The following is a 9,361-nucleotide window of genomic DNA, read 5'->3' on the forward strand; positions in this document are numbered from 1 at the left end:
CTTTAATTTTGGTAAGATGCAAAATAATATGGGAGAATAAGTATGTACCAGAATGTTAAAATATGGTACAAAATACAGACAAGTTGATGAATAAGACACATGTGCAACAGTTGGGTATCTTTAGTGGTGAAACGTTTCGCCTACACGGTAGGCTTCCTCAGTCAAATACAGAGTGTAAGTTGAAGGCAACAGAAGTAGCGAGGTTAAAATGATATAATCAGTCCACGGACTGATTATATCATTTTTACCTCGTCATTTATAGTGACTTCAACCTATACTCTGTATTTGACTGAGGAAGTCTACTGTGTAGGCGAAACGTTGAAACACTGAAGATACCCAACTGTTGCACATGTCATACTCATCATGAAGCAGAATAACTTGACCCAACATCATAGTTCCTCGCCATCATATATATCTCTATTCAGCGCCTCCAGCTGGTGCCAGATGCCACCATCAATGGCACATTTTATTGTTACATTATATTAATGCCTTTTGTTAACCTTTATGTCAAACTAATATATTTTCATAACATCAGTAACACCGTGTGCATTGGTAACTTTCATGCCATACTTGAGTACCTCCAGCAAGACGCCAGTGATGGTATTATTGTACTAGCAAATTTTACCTGCATGACATCTCCAAAAGTTATATTTTTTTAATGCCCTGTCTGTCCAACACCCACACACACACACACACACACACACACACACACACACACACACACATTCAAGGCAAAAAATTCCAGGCAAAGTGCTATACAGTGCTTGTAGATATAAGACTTAATAAGCATGACTGGCAAGTCAGCAGCAAGTAATACGCATTGTCACTTCATCAGGAATCAGACGTGACTACTGTTGGTTTACGAGCCACTAAGACTGAGAGACAAGCAGACAGAAAGACAGACACAAACACAGACAGACACAGACAGACACAGACAGACACAGACAGACTCAGACACAGACAGACACAGACAGACACAGACAGACTCAGACAGACACAGACAGACACAGACAGACACAAGACTCAGACAGACACAGACAGACACAGACAGACACAGACAGACACACACACACACACACACACACACACATACACACACACACATGTGCCTAGGACAAAATGGTAACACACACACACACACACACACACACACACACACACACACACACACACACACACACACACACACACACACACACACACACACTCGAAATCGGATGAGGATGAGGCAGGACTGCAAAGAGACCTGAACAGGCTGGACACGTGGTCCAGAAACTGGCTTCTCCAATTCAACCCTGCCAAATGCAAAGTCATGAACATTGGGGAGGGGCAAAGAAGACCGCAGACAGAGTATAGGCAAGGTGGACAAAGACTACAGACCTCACTCATGGAGAAAGATGTTGGGGTGACCATAACACCGAGCACGTCACCGGAGGCACACATCAACCAAATAACTGCTGCAGCATACAGGCGCCTGGCAAACCTGAGAATAGCGTTTCGACACCTTGATAAGGAATCGTTCAAGACACTGTATACTGTGTATGTTAGGCCCATACTGGAGTATGCAGCACCAGTTTGGAACCCACACCTGGTCAAGCACGTCAAGAAGTTAGAGAAAGTACAAAGGTTTGCAACAAGGCTAGTTCCAGAGCTCAGGGGAATGTCGTACGAGGAAAGGTTGAGGGAAATCGGACTGACGACACTGGAGGACAGAAGGGTCAGGGGGAGACATGATAACGACATACAAGATACTGCGGGGAATAGACAAGGTGGACAGAGACAGGATGTTCCAGAGAGGGGACACAGAAACAAGGGGTCACAATTGGAAGCTGAAGACTCAGACGAGTCAGAGGGACGTTAGGAAGTATTTCTTCAGTCATAGAGTCGCCAGGAAGTGGAATAGCCTAGCAAGTGAAGTAGTGGAGGCAGGAACCATACATAGTTTTAAGAAGAGGTATGACAAAGCTCAGGAAGCAGAGAGGGAGAGGACCTAGTAGCAATCAATGAAGAGGCAGGGCCAGGAGCTGAGTCTCGACCCCTGCAACCACAATTAGGTGAGTACAATTAGGTGAGTACACACACACAGCCCGACTGGTCAGTACCTGACCAGTCGGGCTGTGGTTCGTACGTCGGGTTCCTGCGACCAACAGTAACAGCCTGGTTGATCAGGCCCTGATCCACCATGAGGCCTGGTCACAGACCGGACCGCGAGGGCGTTGACCCCCGAAACCGTCTCCGGGTATACACACACACACACACAGGTTGAAGACTCAGATGAGTCACAGGGATGTTAGGAAGTATTTCTTCAGCTATAGAGTTGTCAGGAAATGGAACAATCTGGAGGGTGATGTAGTGGAGACAGGATTCATACATAGCTTTAAGAGATATGATACAGCTCATGGTCCAGGAAAAAGATTGGACCTAGTAGTGACCAGCGAAGAGGCAGGACCAGAAGCTGTGAATCGACCCCTGCAACCACAAATAGGTAAACACACACACCGGGTGAGGGAAGAAATAATAACATAAAATATTCAAGGGAATTGATAAGGCAGACAGAAATAGGCAGTTGAGAGGCGAGAAACAAACTCTGAGACAGCTGGTAGTTAAGACACGGATGAAATAGTCTCAGAGTGGTCGGGAAGTGAAATGATCTTGGTAAGAAGTGGTTTACCTGGAGTTTACCTGGAGAGAGTTCCGGGGGTCAACGCCCCCGTGGCCCGGTCTGTGACCAGGCCTCATGGTGGATCAGGGCCTGATCAACCAGGCTTTTACTGTTGGCTGCACGCAATCCGACGTACGAGCCACAGCCCGGCTGGTCAGATACCGACTTTAGGTGCCTGTCCAGTGCCTGCTTGAAGACACCCAGGGGTCTATTGGTAATCCCCCTTATGTATACTGGGAGGCACATGAACAGTCTCGGGCCCCTGACACTTATTGTGTTGTCTCTTAGCGTGCTAGTGACACCCCTGCTTTTCATTGGGGGGATGTTGCATCGTCTGCCGATTCTTTTGCTTTCGGAGAGAATGATTTTCGTGTGCAAGTTTGGTACTAGTCCCTCTAGGATTTTCCAGACTCCTGCAACCGCATAAAGGCGACTAAACACACAAACGAGTAGACACACACATATGGAACTCACACCTGAAAAAAAATGTTGCGAAGCAGAAAAAGGTGGAGGAGTGAGCAGTGAGGCTTGTTGTAGAACTGCGAGGTATGAACTACCAGAGCAGTGAGGCTTGTTGTAGAACTGCGAGGTATGAACTACCAGAGCAGTGAGGCTTGTTGTAGAACTGCGAGGTATGAACTACCAGAGCAGTGAGGCTTGTTGTAGAACTGCGAGGTATGAACTACCAGAGCAGTGAGGCTTGTTGTAGAACTGCGAGGTATGAACTACCAGAGCAGTGAGGCTTGTTGTAGAACTGCGAGGTATGAACTACCAGAGCAGTGAGGCTTGTTGTAGAACTGCGAGGTATGAACTACCAGAGCAGCTTAACTGAATTGAACCTAACGTCACAGGACAGATAACGTTCAAAATACTCAGAAAAATTGATAGGGTGAACATGGACAGTGTGAGAGGCGGGACCAGGTACTAGGAGGCGCAGCTGGAAGATACAGACGACTCACAGTGGAAAATGGAAATAAGTTACTCTGACTTTTGAATAATGGAGGCAGGTACGATAGTGCCCGTGAAGCTAGGATGGAATGAATCTGGCAAGCAGTAGGTAGAGGGACGGGTCCAGGAGCTAGGACTCGACCCCTGCAACCATATGTTGATAAGTATACACACACACACTTGCACTACTCCAGTGTAAAAAAAATATCGTATTCTAGAATGTTTTATTGCAATATAATTACTGTTACAAATTTGATTAGTAAAATGTTGTAAAATATCAGTTTACATATACCGTTCCAGCTCGATAATAATTGTATTAGTGTTATTAACTTAATGTTGAAGTGCCGCCGCTCCTGGCTACCATATGTTGGTTCATCACATGTTGGTTCATCACATGTTGGTTCATCGCATGTTGGTTCATCACATGTTGGTTCATTACATGTTGATTCATTACATGTTGGTTCATTACATATTGGTTCATTACATGTTGGTTCATTACATATTGGTTCATTACATGTTGGTTCATTACATGTTGGTTCATTACAAGTTGGTTCATTACATGTTGGTTCATTACATGTTGGTTCATTACATGTTGGTTCATTACATGTTGGTCCATTACATATTGGTTCATTACATACTGGTTCATTACATGTTGGTTCATTACATGTTGGTTCATTACATGTTCATTACGTGCTGCAAAATGCCCTTCTCACACTATACCATTCACTTATTTATCCATACCTCACCTATGCTATTTGTGCTTGGGGATCAACTGCAGCAACACACCTAAAGCCAATAATAACCCAACAAAAAGCTGCAGTAAGAATAATCACTAAATCCCATCCCTGGCAACACACCCCCCCCACTCTTCATAGATCTAAACTTACTCCCTGTTCAGTACATCCACACTTACTACTGTGCAATCTACATCTACAGGACCTTAAACTCCAATATCAACCTTGACCTAAAACGCTTTCTTGATAGTTGTGACAGAACCCACAGGCATAACACCAGACACAAACATCTCTACGACATTCCCCGTGTCCGACTAAACCTTTACAAAAATTCAATGTATATCAAAGGCCCTAAAAGCTGGAACACCCTACCTGAGAACTCTAGAACTGCAGACACATTCATCACCTTCAAAACTACCATTAGAAAACATCTTATCTCCCTGATACACCCCATCAACTAACTACACGAATACCACCTGGTGGTTCACACTTACACTCACTCACCCATTTGACCATGAACAGAAATATTAATTTTTATTATTATTATCACACCGGCCGATTCCCACCAAGGCAGGGTGGCCCGAAAAAGAAAAACTTTCACCATCATTCACTCCATCACTGTCTTGCCAGAAGGGTGCTTTACACTACAGTTTTTAAACTGCAACATTAACACCCCTCCTTCAGAGTGCAGGCACTGTACTTCCCATCTCCAGGACTCAAGTCCGGCCTGCCGGTTTCCCTGAATCCCTTCATAAATGTTACTTTGCTCACACTCCAACAGCACGTCAAGTATTAAAAACCATTTGTCTCCATTCACTCCTATTAAACACGCTCACGCATGCCTGCTGGAAGTCCAAGCCCTTCGCACACAAAACCTCCTTTACCCCCTCCCTCCAACCCTTCCTAGGCCGACCCCTACCCCGCCTTCCTTCCACTACAGACTGATACACTCTTGAAGTCATTCTGTTTCGCTCCATTCTCTCTACATGTCCGAACCACCTCAACAACCCTTCCTCAGCCCTCTGGACAACAGTTTTGGTAATCCCGCACCTCCTCCTAACTTCCAAACTACGAATTCTCTGCATTATATTCATACCACACATTGCCCTCAGACATGACATCTCCACTGCCTCCAGCCTTCTCCTCGCTGCAACATTCATCACCCACGCTTCACACCCATATAAGAGCGTTGGTAAAACTATACTCTCATACATTCCCCTCTTTGCCTCCAAGGACGAAGTTCTTTGTCTCCACAGACTCCTAAGTGCACCACTCACTCTTTTTCCCTCATCAATTCTATGATTCACCTCATCTTTCATAGACCCATCCGCTGACACGTCCACTCCCAAATATCTGAATACGTTCACCTCCTCCATACTCTCTCCCTCCAATCTGATATTCAATCTTTCATCACCTAATCTTTTTGTTATCCTCATAACCTTACTCTTTCCTGTATTCACCTTTAATTTTCTTCTTTTGCACACCCTACCAAATTCATCCACCAATCTCTGCAACTTCTCTTCAGAATCTCCCAAGAGCACAGTGTCATCAGCAAAGAGCAGCTGTGACAACTCCCACTTTGTGTGTGATTCTTTATCTTTTAACTCCACGCCTCTTGCCAAGACCCTCGCATTTACTTCTCTTACAACCCCATCTATAAATATATTAAACAACCACGGTGACATCACACATCCTTGTCTAAGGCCTACTTTTACTGGGAAAAAATTTCCCTCTTTCCTACATACTCTAACTTGAGCCTCACTATCCTCGTAAAAACTCTTCACTGCTTTCAGTAACCTACCTCCTACACCATACACTTGCAACATCTGCCACATTGCCCCCCTATCCACTCTGTCATACGCCTTTTCCAAATCCATAAATGCCACAAAGACCTCTTTAGCCTTATCTAAATACTGTTCACTTATATGTTTCACTGTAAACACCTGGTCCACACACCCCCTACCTTTCCTAAAGCCTCCTTGTTCATCTGCTATCCTATTCTCCGTCTTACTCTTAATTCTTTCAATTATAACTCTACCATACACTTTACCAGGTACACTCAACAGACTTATCCCCCTATAATTTTTGCACTCTCTTTTATCCCCTTTGCCTTTATACAAAGGAACTATGCATGCTCTCTGCCAATCCCTAGGTACCTTACCCTCTTCCATACATTTATTAAATAATTGCACCAACCACTCCAAAACTATATCCCCACCTGCTTTTAACATTTCTATCTTTATCCCATCAATCCCGGCTGCCTTACCCCCTTTCATTTTACCTACTGCCTCACGAACTTCCCCCACGCTCACAACTGGCTCTTCCTCACTCCTACAAGATGTTATTCCTCCTTGCCCTATACACGAAATCACAGCTTCCCTATCTTCATCAACATTTAACAATTCCTCAAAATATTCCTTCCATCTTCCCAATACCTCTAACTCTCCATTTAATAACTCTCCTCTCCTATTTTTAACTGACAAATCCATTTGTTCTCTAGGCTTTCTTAACTTGTTAATCTCACTCCAAAACTTTTTCTTATTTTCAACAAAATTTGTTGATAACATCTCACCCACTCTCTCATTTGCTCTCTTTTTACATTGCTTCACCACTCTCTTAACTTCTCTCTTTTTCTCCATATACTCTTCCCTCCTTGCATCACTTCTACTTTGTAAAAACTTCTCATATGCTAACTTTTTCTCCCTTACTACTCTCTTTACATCATCATTCCACCAATCGCTCCTCTTCCCTCCTGCACCCACTTTCCTGTAACCACAAACTTCTGCTGAACACTCTAACACTACATTTTTAAACCTACCCCATACCTCTTCGACCCCATTGCCTATGCTCTCATTAGCCCATCTATCCTCCAATAGCTGTTTATATCTTACCCTAACTGCCTCCTCTTTTAGTTTATAAACCTTCACCTCTCTCTTCCCTGATGCTTCTATTCTCCTTGTATCCCATCTACCTTTTACTCTCAGTGTAGCTACAACTAGAAAGTGATCTGATATATCTGTGGCCCCTCTATAAACATGTACATCCTGAAGTCTACTCAACAGTCTTTTATCTACCAATACATAATCCAACAAACTACTGTCATTTCGCCCTACATCATATCGTGTATACTTATTTATCCTCTTTTTCTTAAAATATGTATTACCTATAACTAAACCCCTTTCTATACAAAGTTCAATCAAAGGGCTCCCATTATCATTTACACCTGGCACCCCAAACTTACCTACCACACCCTCTCTAAAAGTTTCTCCTACTTTAGCATTCAAGTCCCCTACCACAATTACTCTCTCACTTGGTTCAAAGGCTCCTATACATTCACTTAACATCTCCCAAAATCTCTCTCTCTCCTCTGCATTCCTCTCTTCTCCAGGTGCATACACGCTTATTATGACCCACTTCTCGCATCCAACCTTTACTTTAATCCACATAATTCTTGAATTTACACATTCATATTCTCTTTTCTCCTTCCATAACTGATCATTTAACATTACTGCTACCCCTTCCTTTGCTCTAACTCTCTCAGATACTCCAGATTTAATCCCATTTATTTCCCCCCACTGAAACTCTCCTACCCCCTTCAGCTTTGTTTCGCTTAGGGCCAGGACATCCAACTTCTTTTCATTCATAACATCAGCAATCATCTGTTTCTTGTCATCCGCACTACATCCACGCACATTTAAGCAACCCAGTTTTATAAAGTTTTTCTTCTTCTCTTTTTTAGTAATTGTATACAGGAGAAGGGGTTACTAGCCCATTGCTCCCGGCATTTTAGTCGCCTCATACGACACGCATGGCTTACGGAGGAAAGATTCTTTTCCACTTCCCCATGGACAATAGAAGAAATAAAAAAGAACAAGAGCTATTTAGAAAAAGGAGAAAAACCTAGATGTATGTATATATATATATGCATTGATTAATCTCAATCTTAAAATAATGAATCCTATGATACTCCAATACTGAAACTATGTACTGTGCCAAAACAAAAGCATTCACATTGCTAAACTCACAAACTAGTATTTAAGTCACTTAGCCATAATACCAACTTACCTCATAATTTGTAATATTTTAAAATCAAGAATTAAACTAAGTCTGCCCGAAATGCCTAGCCATGCTAGGCGTTCTAGTGGTACACTCTGTAATCATTATTTAACTACATGTAAACCACACAACAACCAAATTCTGTAAATTCAACATTGTAATCTTTATAGAGAATAAACTTTGAATTTGAATTTGTTCGTTCATTACATGTTGGTTCATCACATGTTGGTTCATCACATGTTGGTTCATCACATGTTGGTTCATCACATGTTGGTTCATCACATGTTGGTTCATCACATGTTGGTTCATTACATGTTGGTTCATGACATGTTGGTTCATTACATGTTGGTTCATCATAAGATGGTTGATCACAAGTTGGTTGATCACAAGTTGGTTCATCATAAGATGGTTCATCACAAGTTGGTTCATCATAAGTTGGTTCATCACAAGTTGGTTCATCATAAGATGGTTCATCACAAGTTGGTTCATCATAAGATGGTTGATCACAAGTTGGTTCATCATAAGTTGGTTCATCACAAGTTGGTTCATCATAAGTTGGTTCATCACAAGTTGGTTCATCATAAGATGGTTGATCACAAGTTGGTTCATCATAAGTTGGTTCATCACAAGTTGGTTCATCATAAGTTGGTTCATCACAAGTTGGTTCATCATAAGATGGTTGATCACAAGTTGGTTGATCACAAGTTGGTTCATTATAAGATGGTTCATCACAAGTTGGTTCATCATAAGATGGTTCATCACAAGTTGGTTCATCATAAGTTGGTTCATCACAAGTTGGTTCATCATAAGATGGTTGATCACAAGTTGGTTGATCACAAGTTGGTTCATTATAAGATGGTTCATCACAAGTTGGTTCATCATAAGTTGGTTCATCACAAGTTGGTTCATCATAAGATGGTTCATCACAAGTTGGTTCATCATAAAATGGTTCATCACAAGT

This window comes from Cherax quadricarinatus, chromosome 53, assembly GCF_038502225.1.
Source record: "Cherax quadricarinatus isolate ZL_2023a chromosome 53, ASM3850222v1, whole genome shotgun sequence".
Taxonomy (NCBI): domain Eukaryota; kingdom Metazoa; phylum Arthropoda; class Malacostraca; order Decapoda; family Parastacidae; genus Cherax; species Cherax quadricarinatus.